We start from the raw sequence: 18,209 nt of genomic DNA on the forward strand, positions 1-18,209 counted from the left end.
AATAACCCCTTACTCTTTTTGTTTGTCTTTCATTTCAATGCCATGAAAAATTCAAAAATAACCAGATATTCTCAACTGCCAATTCAGCAGAAATGTTATTGTATCTCCTGTAAACATTGTCCCTTGGGCACTAAGACCACCAATCAGTATAGCCCAAAGTCTTGAATTTAGAAATAAAAATTGGGGCGCCTGGGTGGCACAGCAGTTAAGCGTCTGCCTTCGGCTCAGGGCGTGATCCCGGCGTTATGGGATCGAGCCCCACATCAGGCTCCTCTGCTGGGAGCCTGCTTCTTCCTCTCCCACTCCCCCTGCTTGTGTTCCCTCTCTCGCTGGCTGTCTCTATCTCTGTCAAATAAATAAATAAATAAATCTTAAAAAAAAAAAGAAATAAAAATTCTGTTAGAGGTCATTAAATGCCACAATGAAAAGTATGAGTTCTGCTTCTCTTTTTTCCAGACTTAGGTTTACAAGACCACAAAGCTAAAACATGGCAGAGCCAGAGAAAAGCACATGGAATATGCCTTCCTATTCCATAGTTTTAGGTAATCAAGAACACCAAAGGCAAAAGAGCTTCTGGAAACATAAACTGTGAAACATGTATTCTAAAGATGCATTCTAAGATATATTCTAAACTCTCTTTTGTGTACTTCCAAGGATTTTGTTTTATATAAAATGTTATTAATGGAATAAGTGACAGAAATCATGTTTCTTTCTCTCTATGAACAAAGATTTTGAAATGAACAAAGATTTTGAAATGAACAAAAAAGATGTACTTAAGGATATTGATTTAAAATAGAATAATTAGGGGCGCCTGGGTGGCACAGCGGTTAAGCGTCTGCCTTCGGCTCAGGGCGTGATCCCGGCGTTATGGGATCGAGCCCCACATCAGGCTCCTCCACTATGAGCCTGCTTCTTCCTCTCCCACTCCCCCTGCTTGTGTTCCCTCTCTCGCTGGCTGTCTCTATCCTGTTGAATAAGTAAATAAAATCTTTAAAAAAATAAATAAATAAAATAAAATAAAATAAAATAGAATAATTAGTGGTAGAATTGGAATAAGTAATGGGTGCCAAATCAGCACCTTTCATCATTGTCACATGCTCATTGAGGTGAAAAGTTATTTCTGACACTGAACCAATACTTCTGCATGAGATTTACTTTTTTTTTCACTTTGGAAATTTAATTTGTTATTGTTGGCGTTATTTTTTCTTGACTGGGTAAATCAAGAGAGACAATAAAAGAAGACATATCCAAACAACTATCACTAGAAACCTACAGTAATTCAAGGAGCCATCTCTGGCATGGAATTCTTGTTTTATTTCTATGAACATTCAGTTATTAAACACCTTTCAGAGATAGTGGCAAGTGCTTGAATCTATTTGTATACTATAAATTGGGTGCAAATTACTACAATCATCAAGAATAGTGGGAGAAGATACTTTCTGAGTTTAGAAAATAGCTTTCTGAGTTACAAAATAAATGAAGACTAAATACTTGGGCTAACAAATTCAGGGAATTTTCCAAACATTTGAAAATTAAGCATCCTACTTCTATATAATTGGATCAATCATAATGGAATTTAGAATATATTTAAAACTGATGATAAAGTGGTATTGACATAAAATGCAACTAAAAAAGTATTTAGAGATTTTAAGTCTTTTTTGTTTTTTCAGTTTTTAATGCATGTGTTAGAAAAGAAGAAAAATTGAAAAAATCAATAAGTTTCTATCTCACAAGCTAGAAAAAGCAGAGCAAATTAAACTCAAAGAATATAAAGGGGATGAGATATTTTAAAAACGGAACAGAGAGACCAATAAGATATAAAGCATATATGCAATAGAAAAATCTAGATATATACTAGAGAAGATACACTAAATAAAAATATGGTTCTTTGAAAATTTTAACAAAATTCATAAGTGCTAGCAAGACTGAAGGAGAAAAATGAGAGAAAATACAAACCATGAATGTCAGAAGTGAAAAGGGCATCATCATTACAGATCCAACAGACATGAAATAGTCTTTAAGAGAATTAAGAAAATCTTATTTACCAACAAAACCTATTTAAATGAAAGAAAAATTATCTTGAAAAATAACTTACCAAAACTGACAAAAAAGATAATAAAAATCTAAATGTTCTTAATCTATTAAAGAATTTGAATCTATAATTTCAAAATTTTTCCATAAAGTAAACTTGGGGCCCAGACAATTTCACATTCACAGAGGAATCTCTTCAAATATATAAAAAAAGAAAAAATCTCAGGGTTGTTGGGTGGCTCAGTCGGTTAAGCATCTGTTTTCAGCTCAGGTCATGATCCCGGGGTCCTGGGATTGAGCCCTGAGTCTGGTTCCCTGCTTGAAATCTGCTTCTCCCTCTCCCTCTGCCACTCCCTGCCCCGCACTCATGCTTTCTCTCTCTCACTCTCTCTCTCTCTCTCAAATAAATAAATAAAATCTAAAAAAGAAAAAAAGAAAATCTCACACAGTCTTACACAAACTCTTCTAGAGAATTGGAAAAGGGAAAATATTTCCTAATTTGTTTTATGAGACCATATAACCCTGACACACCCAAACTCGAAAGCCTTCAAATAGACCTGTGAGGTAAAAAGCAGCGAGTTACATGGATATGTATAGTTAGCAGAGGCTTTAATAGCCTATATTTTACCAGGATTAAGAATCAATTGCTAGGGAAAGCCAGCACATGGCTAGACTTTGGGACTTGATTTGGCCTATTGATTGAAAAGCTTCAAGGATGAAAGAAAAGGATAGAAGAAGTCAGTGGAATGTTTTGGTTTGAAAAGCTTCAAGGATGAAAGAAAAGGATAGAAGAAGTCAGTGGAATGTTGTTTAATGTAGGACAATACTCACAGACATTGCCCTCTGAATTAATGAGATTTACATGTTTGTGAATGTTGAATCTATAATTATAGCTTTTGACATTAATCAGAATCAACCTGAATCTTCAGAAACATGTTGTAAATACCGCATCCAATTTTAGAGTTGTATCTAACTAATTGGATTTATTCTATAGCTTTATTTTGCTAATTACAATTACTTAATAGAATCTGTTATTTTATACTCACTAGCAAAGCCTCAATATTTTTAATAATCAATTATGATCTATTTATCATTTCCTTTCCATCTGACTTCACATTTTAAGATACGTCTCGCAGTATACTTGACTTTATAGTAATTATTAACATAAAATTACATACAGTCCCAGGAAAATGGTTTAATGGTTTAAATAATTATAATTTGATTAGCATGTTGGTAGGGCTTAAGGCGATCTTAGTGAAAAGTTGTAGTTATAAACAGGAATTTATTTTTCTGAAAATAGTGCTCACATTAATTTTGTGAATGGCATTGGAGAAAAGGGGTTAAAGCACTGACTAATGATTCTTGATTACTGAGGGGATTTCCTGAGAAAACAAAGACAGCAGATAACTCAGTGTAATTTCTTTATAAACATGCTGATAATTGACATCATAGTAATTAGACAAATTACATTAACATCATTAGCATAACTAGAGGAACAATTAAAAGAGCCTGAAAATATATATCTTATTAGCATGTCCCACCTTTAGGATCATTTGTGATAAACAAAACTAAGATGTTCCAGTTTCTGGGCATGACATCTTAGAAAATGTCATAAAAGCTAGTTGACTATCTGGGGTATAAAATAGGTTAAGTTTTAAAAACTAAATGTTCCCAGAGAGAAATCAAGGTGGTGGAGGAGAAGGAGAACTTAGTTTTGTCGGGTCCCAGGAACTCAGCTAGATAGTTATCATATCATTCTGACCACCCACAAACTCAACCAGAGATCTAAGAAAAGTATTGCTGCAACTCTACAAATAGAAAAGGGACCACCTTCTGCAAGGTAGGAGGTGCGGAGAAGTGAATCTGAGGTGATATATGGAAGATAAACCGTGGGGGATGGGAGCCTCCATCAGCTGGCTAACAGAAAGTGATACAGCTTCAGAGTGTGGAATTACAACTTTTAGAAGTCTGCTCAGGTGAAGGATGTCCCGGCCTGAAAGGCACTCAGGTGGCTTAGCAGGGTGGAATCCTAGGTGGGACAATGTGGTCTCAGGATGTCCAGGGTCACCGGAAGACCGGGGTGCCTGAGTGTGGCAGAGATCCTAGGCATAGGAGCAGGGAAGCTGGCTGCAAACAGTGAGCCCAGGAGTGAGTGGGCCTTCAGCTCAGGGTTGCCATATACTCGGAACCACAGCTCGGTCAGGTGACTGCTCTCTGAAAAGGGGCCCAGAGAGCAGTAGAACTAGCGAGATCCTTTTCCCTCTCCTCCCAGGGAGGAACAGCTCAGGAGCGCAGGAGTCTTCAGGGTTTGGAGACTTGAAAGGGGGTCGTGTGCCTGAGATAGAAATGCTCCATCAAAGGTGGGGTGAGCATGGGGTGTAGAAAGAGACCAGGGAGACAGGAGTGATTGACTGCTTTTCCCTGAGGGCGCACTGAGGAGTGGGACCCTGAGCATTTGGCTCTGGAGCCAGAGATTGGGAGGCCATCATCTTTGTTTTCATCATCTAAAGCTGCACAGAAAGCCTTCAGGGAGCAAAAGCCACATAGAGCAAACCAGAACATATTACTGAGCCTAGCCCACTGGCAAGAGTGGTGCAATTCCTTCCAGGGCAAATACACTTGAGAATCAAAGCAACAGGCCCCTCCCCCAGATGATCAGCAAGAACACCCAGCCAAGACCAAGTTTACCTATCAATGAAAACTGTAAAACTCCCACGCTAGGGCAATATAGCATATAGAAATCATGGGGTTTTTACCATGATTCTTTAATCTTTCCATTTTAATTTTTTTCTCTTTCCTTCTTCAACCAATTTCTTATTTTATCAACTTTTTCTTTAAATCCTTTTTAATTTTCATTTTTACATTCTATCCCTTCATTGTATTTAATTATATATGTTTTTCTTTCTCTACAATTTTGGGTTGCAGTTTCTTCTAACAGAGCAAAATATACCCATAATCTAGTGTATGCCTCTATTCTCTTCACCTGTCTGATCATATTCTTTTCTTTTGTTTTTTTATTTCTTATGTTTTGTTAAAATCTTTTTAAATTTTCATCTTTAGAGTTACATTCTATCTGTTCAATGTATTTGATTTTATTTTTGTATGTATGTAAGTTTTTCTTTCTTTACAATTTTGAGATATAGTTTCTTCTAACAAACTGACCAAGATATACTCAGAATATAGTGTATTGCTCTTTTCTGTTCACCTGTTTATATCCCTTCCTTTTTGTTGTAGTTTGTTTGTTTGTTCTTGTCTTTTAATTTTCATTTTTACAGTTACATTCTATCCTTTCACTGTATGTAATTTTATTTTTATAGATATTGAAGTTTTTCTTTCTTTAAAATTTGGGGATCTAGTTTTCAAACAAATGGACCAAAATACACACAGGATCCAGTGCATTCCTCTATTCTATCCACCTGATTATATTATCGTTCTTTCTTCTTTTTCTTCCTATTTTTCTTTTTTTTCAGTTTTGGGTCTCTTCTGATTTGTTTAGTGTATACTTCTCTGGGGTCATTATTGCCATTTTATTATTTTGTTCTCTCATTCATCTGTTCTTCTCTGGACAGAATGACAAAACTCACCTCAAAAAAAGAAAACAAAAGATAGCACTGACTGCCAGGGACCTGTTCAGTATGGACATAAGATGTTAGAACTAGAAATCAGAACAATTATTATAAAGATATTAGCTGGGTTTGAAAAAAGCATAGAAAACACTAGAGAATCCTTTCCTGGAGAAATAAAAGAACTAAAATCTAATCAAGCCAAAATAAAAAAGGCTATTAATGAGATGCAATCAAACTGGAGGCTCTAACTGCTAGGATGAATGAGGCAAAGAGAATTACTGATATAGAAGACAAAATGATGGAGAATATAGAAGCTGAGAAACAGAGAGATAAACAACTACTGGATCATGAGGGGAGAATTCAGGAGATAAGGACACCATAAAGCAAAACAATATTAGAATAATCAGATTACCAGAGGAAAGGGGGTGCAGAAGGTATATTGGAGCAAATTATAATGGGAACTTCCCTAATCTGGGGAAGGAAACAGGCATCCAAGTCCAGGAGGCACAGAGAACCCTCCTCAAATCAATAAAAATGGTCAACATATATTGGTGAAGCTTGCAAATTTCAGAGACAAGGAGAAAATCCAGAAAGCAGCTCGAGACAGAAGGTCTGTAACCTACATGGGTAGAAACATTAGATTGGCAGCAGATCTATCCACAGAGACCTGGCAGGCCAAAAAGGACAGGCATGATATATTGAGGGTGCTAAATGAGAAAAATATGCAGCCAAGAATACTTTATCCAGCTAGGACGTCATTCAAAACAGAAAGAGTGATAAAAAGCTTCGAGGACAAACAGAAACTAAAAGAATTTGTGATCACCAAACCAGCTTTACAAGATATATTAAAAGGGATCCTCTAAGCAAAGAGGGAGCCCAAAAGTAATATAGACCAGAAAGGAACAGAAACAATATACAGAAACAGGGACTTTACAGGTAATACAGTGGCACTAAATTCATATCTTTCAATAGTTACTCTGAATGTAAATGGGCTACATGCCCCAACCAAAAGGCACAGGCTATCAGATTGTATAAAAAAGCAGGACTCTTCCATATGACATCTGCAAGAGACTCATTTTAGACCCAAAGACACCTCCACATTGAAAATGATGAAGTGGTAAACAATTTACCATGCTAATGGACTTCAAAAGAAAGCTGGGCTGGCAATCCTTATATCAGACAAATTAGATTTTGAACCAAAGACTGTAATAAGAAGTGAGGAAGGACATCATATCATAATTAAAGGGTCTATCCAACAAGAAGATCTAACAATTATAAATATTTATGCCCCTAACATGGGAGCAGCCAATTATATATGCCAATTAATAACAAAATTAAAGAAACACATCAATGATAATACAATAATATTAGGGGACTTGGACAACCCACTCCCTGCAATGGACAGATCATCTAAGCAGAAGATCAGCAAGGAAACAAGGGTTTTGAATGACACACTGGACCAGATGGACTTCACAAGTATATTCAGGGCCTTTCATCCTAGAGCAACAGAATACACATTCTTTTTGAGTGCGTATGGAACATTCTCCAGAATAGATCACATCCTGGGTCACAAATCAGGTCTCAACCAGTACCAAAAGATTGGGATCATTCCATGCATATTTTCAGACCACAGTGTTTTGAACCTGGAGCTCAATCACAAGAGGAAATTTGAAAAGAACTCAAATACATAGAGGCTAAGGAGCATCCTACTAAAGAATGAATGGGTCAACCAGGAAATTAAAGAAGAATTTAAAAAATTTATGGAAACAAACCAAAATGAAAACACAACTGTTCAAAACCTTTGGGATACAGCAAAGGCAGTCCTAAGAGGGAAGTATATAGCAATACAAAACTTTCTCAAGAAATAAGAAAGGTCTCAAATATACAACCTAACCCTACACCTAAAGGAGCTGGAGAAAGAACAGCAAATAAAGCCTAAACCCATCAGGAGAAGAGAATTAATAAAGATTAGAGCAGAAATCAATGAAATAGAAGCCAAAAAAAACCAGAAGAATAGATCGACAAAACTAGGAGCTGGTTCTTTGAAAGAGTTAATAAGTCAATAAACTCCTGGTCAGACTTATCAAAAAGAAAAGAGAATGGACCCAAATAAATAAAAGCATGAAGAGGAGAGATCACAACCAACACTGAGGAAATACAAACAATTAAAGGAACATATTATAAGCAAGTATATGCCAACAATTCAGGCAATCTGGAAGAAATGGATGCATTCCCAGAGACATATAAACTACCAAAACTGAAACAGGTAGAGATAGAAAACCTGAACAGACCAATAACCAGCAAGGAAATTGAAACACTAATCAAAAATCTCCCAACAAACAAGAGTCCAGGGTCAGATGGCTTCCCAGGGGAATTCTACTAAACATTTAAAGAAGAATTAATACCTATTCCTCTGAAGCTGTGTCAAAAAAAAAAAAAGAAGAAGAAGGAAAACTTCTAAACTCTTTCTATAAGGCCAGCATCACCTTGACCCAAAAACCAGACAAGGAACCCACCAAAAAGAAGAATTACAAATCAATATCCCTGATGAACATGGATGTCAAAATTCTTACCAAAATACTAGCCAATGGGATCCAACAGTACGTTAAAGGATTATTCACCACGACCAAGTGGGATTTATTCCTGGGCTGCAGGGTGGATTCAGCATTGGCAAATCAATCCATGTGATATATTACATTAATAAGAGAAAGGACAAGAACCATATGATCCTCTCAAAAGATGCAGAAAAAGCATTAAACAAAGTACAACATCCTTTCTTGATTAGAATTCTTCACAGTGTAGGCATAGAGAGAACATACCTCAATATCGTAAAAGTTATGCATGAAAAGCCCACAGTGAATATCATTCTCAATAGGGAAACTGAGAGCAACTCCCCTAAGGTCGGAAACATGGCAGAGATGTTCATTGTCACCACCGCTGTTCAACATAGTACTACAAGTCCTAGCCTCAGCAATCAGACAGCAAAAAGAAATGAAATGCTTCCAAATTGGCAAAGTAGAAGTTAAACTCTCACTCTTCACAGATGACATGATACTCTATAATTGCTAGAACTTACACAGGAATTCAGCAAAGTGGCAAGATAAAAAATCAGTGCACAGAAATACAGTTGTGTTTCTATGCACTAACAATGAGACAGAAGAAAGAGAAATTAAGGAGTCAATCTTATTTACAATTGCACCCAAAACCATAAGATACCTAGGAATAAATCTAACCAAAGAGGCAAAGGTCTATACTCAGAAAACTATAGAACGCTCATGAAAGACATTGAGGAAGACACAAAGAAATGGAAAAACATCCCATGCTCCATCGATTGGAAGAACAAGTATTGTTAAAATGTCTATGCTACCTAGAACAATCTATACATTCAATGCAACCCCTATGAAAATACCACCGACTTTTTTCACAGAACTGGAACAAATAATCCTACAATTTGTAGGAAGCCAGAAAAGACCCCAAATAGCAAAAGGGATGTTGATAAAGAAAACCAAAGGTGGTGGCATCACAGTCCCAGATTTCAAGCTCTATTACAAAGCTGTAGTCATCAAGACAGTATGGTACTGGCACAAAACAGACACACAGATCAATGGAACAGAATAGAGAACCCAGAAATGGACCCTCAACTCTATGGTCAACTAATTTTTCACGAAGCAGGAAAGAATATCCAACGGAAAAGAGAAAGTTTCCTCAACAAATGGTGTTGAGAAAATTGTACAGCCACATGCAGAAGAATGAAACTGGACCATTTTCCTAACCACACACAAAAATAGACTCAAAATGAATGGAAGACCCAAATGTGAGACAGGAATCCATCAAAATCCTAGAGGAGAGCCGAGGCAGCAACCTCTGTGACCTCGGCCACAGCAAATTCTTACTAGACATGTCTCCAAAGGCAAAGGAATCAAAGGCAAAAATGAACTATTGGGACTTCATCAAGATAAAAAGCTTTTGCACAGCTAAGGAAACAGTTGACAAAACCAAAAGACAACCTACAGAATGGGAGAAGATATTTGCAAATGACGTATCAGATACAGGGGTTTTCCAAAATCTATAAAGAATTTATCAAATTCAAAACCCAAAGAACAAATAATCCACTCAAGAAATGGACAGAAGACATGAACAGACATTTCTCCAAAGAAGACTTCCAAATGGCCAACAGACACATGAAAAAGTGCTCAATATCACTCATCATCAGGGAAATACAAATCAAAACTACAATGAGATACCACCTCACACTCGTTAGAATGGCTAAAATTAACAAGTCAGGAAACAACAGCTGTTGGCAGAGGTGCAGAGAAAGGGGAACCCTCTTACACTTTGGTGGGAATGCAATCTGGTGTAGCCACTTGGAAAATAGTATGGAGGTTCTTCAGAAAGTTGAAAATAGAGCTACTCTATGACCCAGCAACTTCATTACTGGGTATTTACCCTAACTATATAAATGGTAGTGATCTGAAGGGGCACCTGCACTCCAATGTTTATAGCAACATTGTCCACAATAGCCAAACAATGGAAAAAGCCCAGATGTCTATTGACAGATGAGTGGATAAAGAAGAGGTGGTATATATATACAATGGAATACTACTCAGCCACCACAAAAACATGAAATCTTGTTATTTGCAATGGCATTGCTGGAACTTAGGTATTATCCTAAGTGAAATAAGTCAATCAGAGAAAGATAACTATCATATGATCTCACTTATATGTGGAATTTAAGAGACAAAAAGAGGATCATAGGAGAAGAAAGGAAAAAATGAAACAAGACAAAATCAGAGAGGGAGACAAGCCATTAAATGACTCTTAATCATAGGAAATAAACTAAGGGTTGCTGTTAAGTGTTTTTTTCTAGAAAAAAATTGTAGATAAGGATAAATATAATGATCTAGATATCAGTTCTGGGCCTAGGGGACACTTGGTTTCATTATAGTTTGTTGTGTTAGTCCTATAGTAATAACCAACTGTGGGACTAGAGACTGATAAATGAGTGCTTTCTCTGTTACTGACATGATAAAATTGCTATGAGTATCATGATTTTGTTTGGCATGTTTATACAGATGTTGATTTGTACAGGGCACCTCAAAACTCCCCCCCCAAAATATCAATGGTTGCTATAACATAATCCATAGGAAAATGATAGAAATTAAATTTAATAAAGGTAAAAATTATAGCTTATTCATTTTATACTTGTACAACTAAAAATTTTCCATATTAACATTTATACTATTACTTAATATTTTTCCATATTACTATATACACTATTGGTCAAACTATGGCTTATTAAACCACATTTAATGTTTTATTTCATTTATTTTAACTAAACTCCAGACTTCATTCAAATTTCACTAGTTTCTCCCATAATGACCTATTTCTATTCTAGAAGCCCATCCTGGCTAACTTGTTATTATAGATATCCTGTCTCCTCAGTTTCTTCTGGCCTACTACACTTTCCAGTCTTTCCTTGTTTTTCATGATCTTAAGACTTTTGAGGAGTACTGGTCAGGTATTTTGTGGTATCACCTTCAATTTGGACTTATCTGATTTTTTTTTATGATTAGAATGGGGTTATAGGTTTTTTAAACAGACACTAAAGAAGTGAGACAACCTTCTTATCACATTATATGAAGATACTCTCAACATGACTTATAACTGGTGATGTTAACTTTTTAAAAAAGATTTTATTTATTTATTTATTTATTTATTTGAGAGAGAGAGCACAAGCAGGGGCAGAAGGAGAGGGAGAACCAGACTCCTCACTGGGCAGGGAGCCTGATGTGGGGCTCAATCCCAGGACTCTGGGATCATGACCTGAGCTGAAGGTGGACACTTCACCCACTGAGCCACCAGGCACCCCATGGTGATGTTAACTTTCATCTCTTGACCAAGGTAATGTTTGTTGGATTTTTCTACTATAGAATTACTTTTTTCCTTCTTTCTGCACTCTAGGTTTTTTTTGTTTTAAGATTTTATTTATTTATTTGACAGAGAGAGAGACAGCCAGCAAGAGAGGGAACACAAGCAGGGAGAGTGGGAGAGAAAGAAGCAGGCTCCCAGCAGAGCAGGGAGCCCTGTGTGGGGCTCGATCCCAGGACCTTGGGATCTTGCCCTGGGCCAAAGGCAGACACTTAAAGACTGAGCCACCCAGGCATCCCATGAACTCTAGTTTTTTCAAAGGAAATCACAGATTCCAGCTTGTACTCAAGAGGTTTGAGAAAAATTAGGCTCTACCTCCTGAAGTAGAGTATCTACATAAATTATTTGGAATTTTTCTGTAAGGAAGATTTGTCTCTTCTCCCCTGTTTTTATAGTGATTTATATATTTATACCAATATGGACTCATGCGTATTTATTTCATACTTTGAGATATAATTCAATATTATCTTATTTATTTTATTGCTCAAATTATTCCAGCTTGGTTATTGGCAGCTCGTTCAAGTTGACCCCTTTGTCCCTTTGACATGGTCCTATTTTTTTGTTTTATGCGAACTTCCTATTTTATGACACTGTAAGTGTTCCATTTATTTTGTTTAAGTGCCTCTCTTATTTGTAATTAGTTAATACAGAAAATCAAAGTCTATGCAGGATGCCTAGGTGTCTCAGTCTGTTAAGCCTCTGCTTTTGGCTTAGGTCATGATCCCAAGGTCCTGTAATGGAGTCCCACATCAGGCTCCTTGCTCATCACGGAGCCTGCTTCTCCCTCTTCTGCCGCTCCCCCTGCTTGTGTACTTGCATTCTCTCTCTTTCTGTCTCTGACAAATAAATGAATAAAATCTTAAAAAAAAAAAAAGGAAAGAAAGAAAAAATCAAAGTCTATGAAAGAAATTTTCATTAGAGTATCATTTTCACGTGGTTGAGACAAAGCATGATCCTAACCATATTCCCACTTATCTCTCTTATAATAAGTACAATAAGTCCAGTGCCAGCAAATCATCAAACATTTGAACACTTCTTAGTAAGAAAGTGATTAAGTATTCCCATAGATCTTTGGATGAGAAACAGAGGCTACAGCATGGTTTACTAATGGAACAGTGACACCTAGAGGCCCCACTTGACATTAACTGAAAGTTCCTGAGTGTTCACATTAATTGAAGTCATATCTATTTCAACTCAGATTCCCTGATGGGGAAGGAACAAAAAGACAGAAACACTACGCTATTACTAACTTGAAGATATTAATCTTATACTGATTGGCAAGTGTACAATTGTGAAGAGTTGACAGTCTTCACAATAACAGTAAGTCATGGAAAAAGCAACGATAAGTTGATTCAGAGTGATCAAAAATAACATTACATTGACTGAAAAACAATGTGAGACACTAGTAACTGATATCTGTCTCCCAAAGAACAAATTTAGGGTATGCACATTATCTCATCTCCTAAAAACAAGAACACTGTCAGACTATCTAACTGATACCTAAAGACACTGAAGTAGAAGACGTTCAAGATATAAATGGCTTGGAAATAAAAAAAAATCATGGAAGCAATTAAGCTTCTTCCTAAATAATTAGCAGATGTGACAAGAGGAAATCATCAGCCCACAGTATTAACAGAAAAAATTACATAGATTTTTATCTATTGCATAAGTATGGCCAAGGACAATGAAAATTTCATTAAAAGAACTAAAATCCATGGAGATCTAATTCATGGAGACAATCAAACCTTTAAAAGAATACACATGCTTTTATAGCTTTAAGAAACCATGAACTTTATAAAATAGTGAACATGGATTTGCATAATCCAATTTAACAAAAACTTCTCCATTGTTTAATGTGTTCACTTTGTATTTGTAAAGTGCCATGCTCTAGTACTAGCTTGAGAAGATATTATGAAATATTTTTATTGTTTTTTTTCTTTTTAAAATAGGATACCAAAGCTCTACTCAAGACTATGATAAACTGAATAGAGTACACCTTCCTTAGAGGACAACTAGGGAAAAAAAAGAAAAGAAAGAAAGAAAAGAAAAGAAAAAAGAAAAGAAAAATCTAGGAAGGGAGAGAGAGTTGCTGTGATAACCAGAAACTCAAATGAGAAAATCGTGCAGATGACTGAATTGCACAGAGAGGTAAGCCAACATTCTGAAGTGGCTGTATTCTTTTGAGATGTGCTGATTCTGGGCTGAGGTCAAGAGGCTGAGGATGCAGCAACAACTCAGGTAACTTCGACTGTTAAACACCAGAAAAACAGACAGAAATTATGGAAGTTTTTTGAGGCTGAACATATAAAAACTGGAGAGATGAATTAAATAAGGAGCAGTATCAGAAATCAATCTCTCTGTTGGCTTAACTGTGACAAAATGATGAATTCTAAAGCTGGGCAGAAAGCAGTTTAAATAGAAGCCAAGCAAAACACTCAGAAAGGGCAAAATAAAGTTTTAAGCAGCTTCATAGTACTCAGGAGAAAGGAGGAATAGTAGAATGGCGCCTGTGTCTTCCCTAGAGTTTGGAACACTTGCAAGGCTACACAGTAGAGAAATAGCAAGTGGACAAATCCTTAACAAACTGTAAAGCAATTTGGAGTCATGGATTCTTGATTAGATTAAGGGACACACCTCAATTCTATCTCCCTCATAAAAAGAGATGGTAATGTTACCCATCACTTCTAAATTATTTATTAAATAGTACGTAGTTTTTAATTCACAGTTATGCCAAGGACTTGAAGAAATATTTAAAATCCAGGAAGTAATAGAAAAAATAGGAGTAATAAAGAATATAAATGATCCTGATATTGGGGTTACCATAGTAAAAGTTATATCTATTTTGTCATCAAAATAGCAAAAAAAAAAAAAAAGGAAGATGTAAATTAAGTTGGGAGGTATTTCTTCAGAATTAGAGTCAACAAATTAAGAATAAAATGAAAATGATATAATTTAAAAAGTACCATAAGTTATAAATTTAATAGATAGGTTAAAGGAAAATTAGACACAGTAGAAGAGAGTATAGTTAACTGAAAGACAGGTCAGTAGAAAATATTTATATGAAAAAGAGAAAAAGAGAAAAAAGACTAAAATACAAAAAAACGGTTTGTTTTTGTTTTTTTCAAAAATGAAGAACAGTTAAAATGTCAATCATCTGTGTAATTGCAGCTCTAAAAAGAGAAGAGTTAGGGAAATTTGACAATAAGCCATATTAGCACACATTAGGTACATAATATTTAAGCCGAGGGGAAAAAAAGGAAAAATATATAAAAGTAGCTACAGACAAGAAGATAAATTAGCTCCAAGGAAGCAGCATAACATTTATAGTAGGCTTCTTAACACAAATGATGTTAAGTCAAAAGACCACGGAATAACATCTTTTAATGATAAACTAAGGCCCTAGATTTCAATATTTAGTGAAAACAAATGAAAATGACAGGAAAATTAAGATATTTTCTGACAAAAAGGACTGAGGAAATTAATAGTAATACTCATGGGAAAGTTTCAAGCAGAAAAAATAATGATGCTGGGGCGACTGTTTGGCTCAGTCAGTTTAGTGTCTGACTCTTGATTTTAGCTCCTGTCACGATCTCAGAGTCATGAGATGGAGCCCTGCTTGGGACTTCATGCTGGGCATGGTGCCTGCTTGAGATTCTCTCTCTTTCTCTCCCTCTCCCTCTGCCTCTCCTCTCCTCGCATGCAATCTCTCTTTAGATATAAAGAAAGGAAGGAAGGAAGGAAGGAAGGAAGGAAGGAAGGAAGGAAGGAAGAAAGAAAGAAAGAAAGAAAGAAAGAAAGAAAGAAAGAAAGAAAGAAAGAAAAAGAAGAAATGATGTTAGACTGAAGCACATGGATGTAAAAAGAATGAAGTGGAATGGAAAGAGAAAATATGTGTGTAACATAAGCGCATATTAACTGTATATCACAAAACTAACAAATTATTTCTGAAATAAAACATATGAACAATTAAATACACAAGAATATTAACACAAAACTTAGGTGGTAATGAAAGTGAATTAGAGTTATAAAGTCCTGACATTTATGAGGTGGTAAAATTACTGATTTATGTTAGACTGTAAGAAGTAATGGATGTATGAGGCAATCTTTAGAATGACCACTAAAATATATTAAGATAATGAATAATTTGGGATTATTATAAAAAGGAAAATACAAAGATAATGTTAATGAAAGACTATTTGTCCAATAAAATATAAGGATGGGGTAGAATGTAAAAGAGACAAGTGAAACAAATAGAAAACAATAATAAAATGATAGCTCTTAGAGCAAAGATGTTATCAATTGCCTTGGTGTGAACAGACCCATTTTGCTGGTCATAATGGCAAAACAGCAGACTTACCCCCTTGCTGATATTGATTATGGTTTCCAGGGAAAAAAAAATTCATAGTGCTGGAGAATGATGAATGCAGGTAGAAATAGAAGTAAATTTGACCCTTTAAACAAGGAACTGCTCTTTGTAAGATTGAAGTTTGTGTAGATTTTCACTGGAATACCCTCTATAAACTACACACTGTAGAACCAATCAGAAGAAGATTTAATGGCTTGAAGTGTCAGACAGATAATAGAACTTGGGGCGGCCAAAACAATTGCAAGCAAACTAAGGGGAGAATTTCCAGGGGCGAGTGGCCACAGTAAAATGAACCACAAAATCAGTTTTTAAACTATATCCAAATCCCTGGCGGATTCCTGAATTATATACCTGCATAGGGTAAACCTACAACCTACAAGTAATCAGTGAAAGGATAAGAAAACCAAGTTGAGATTTCACCTGCTGCTCACCACCGGGAGAGTGTTTCCAGTGTTTAGTGCCAGAATGAATAGAACTATGTGGAAGATAGCAGAATCTGGAGTCTTAGTAAACTTCATACACAATACACAAACAATTGAAAATTTCTAGACATGGAAAGCAACAAGAAAATATGACCCATATTCAAAAGAAAATAATAAAAATCAACCACAGGATGACCCTTGCAAGGAAATCATTAAGCTGGACTCTAAAACAATTAAAATTTGAATGTTTAGGGATTTAAAGTAAAAAATGGTCACACTGATGGAACAACTGGTAAATTTTAGCAGAAAAAACAGAAACTATTTTTAAAGCCAAATAAATGATATGGAAATAAAAAGGATAATAACTGAAATATAAAATATATTTAAAGGTCTTAAGAGATGCAAATGTAAATGTGAATGTCTTAAGAAATGTTGATGTGAAATTGGAGACAGAAAGAGAAAGAGAGAGGGAAATTATTGTTTCTGAAAAGCAAAGAGAAAAAAAAATACTGAGAAAAATAAAGGCCCAATAGATTGTAGGACAATATCAAACAGTTTAATATACGTGTAATTGGGGTCTGGCTGCTAAAGACCACATCTAGTGCTGTGCAAATCCACTCCTTCATACACATTGAGTAGCAACTCCTGTGATCCTTTCTTCCTGAGAAGAAGTTGGAAAATGGAGGTTAGTGGAAAGAAGTAAAGCCCTCATGATTGCCAGTTGTCCAAGGCTACGGCTAATATGCATTATCTCCATCCTGCATTATCCAGTCTGAGCTCTCCTAATTCTGAGCTTTCACCTCCCCAGTTCTTGGCTTTCCTGCAGAGTTACTCAAACCCTCATTTCTGAGGATGTCTAAGCCACTGGTTAATACGCTCTTTCCAGGGAGGGTTTGCTATTTATGTTCATCCATGGTCAGGCAAGGGAGTAGTAGGAGTTCCGTACATACCAGTCCCTGCCTCCATTGTATAACAAAGCCTACCTTCTCCTGATGTTCAGGGTCAGTTACCCTGTCAAGATGACATAACTGCTTGGACCATAACCTGCTGCACAGCCCCTTCCTGTGCCAGGTTCTTCTCAAATACGAGTCTTCTATTTTACCCCACGTGTAAGAGGTATTACTAGATGTGGAACGTGCTTTTTCTAGAACCTGAAGAAGTTTGGAAAGCATTGTGCTTCCTTCTTTATAAGTACGGGTTGCAAAATGCAGCAATTTGTCTTTTACTTTGTATTTCACCAGAATTAGAGTCAACAAATTAAATATGGATAATAAAAACTGTTAATAAACATAATGACTAGTAAAGCTGGTCTCCGAAAAATTTTGTTTATTATACAAATAAAATTATACAGTGACATTTTTGAATTTTAAATCTTATTCACATTTAAATTCAGCAGCTGATTGTTTCGGTATACAGTTTCTCAGCATTTAGATACTATTTACAATTGATTTTTGAAAATAATACTCTGGTGAAGAATAAACCATATAATTTCTATTTCTTTTTTGTGTTTTTTCAGGGATTTAAAAAATTATGCCATGAAATTATAAATGTAAAAATTATAATGGCAAATACATATTGATTTGATATGTATTTGATAACTCTGATAACTTAGTGTAAATTAAGTTGTAAAAATGAAACTCTGATAACTTAGTGTAAATTAAGTTGTAAAAATGAAACTAACTGGGCAAAATGCCTAGTAAACACTTCACATAGTATAATAACTAAACAGAAAACAAATTTCCTGCATGAAAAGCTGGAGAAAAAATAAAGTTTAATGTGCTCAGAGTGCTGAGTGATCTGAAGATTGTGGGGTCTTGTCTTAAGCCTTAATGTTTCTATTCCACTTTCAATCATTAGTGCAATATTTGCCAAAAACAAAAACTGAAACAACACTCT

Source organism: Ursus maritimus, unplaced genomic scaffold (genome assembly GCF_017311325.1).
Source record: "Ursus maritimus isolate PB19 unplaced genomic scaffold, ASM1731132v1 scaffold_1, whole genome shotgun sequence".
Taxonomy (NCBI): Eukaryota; Metazoa; Chordata; class Mammalia; order Carnivora; family Ursidae; genus Ursus; species Ursus maritimus.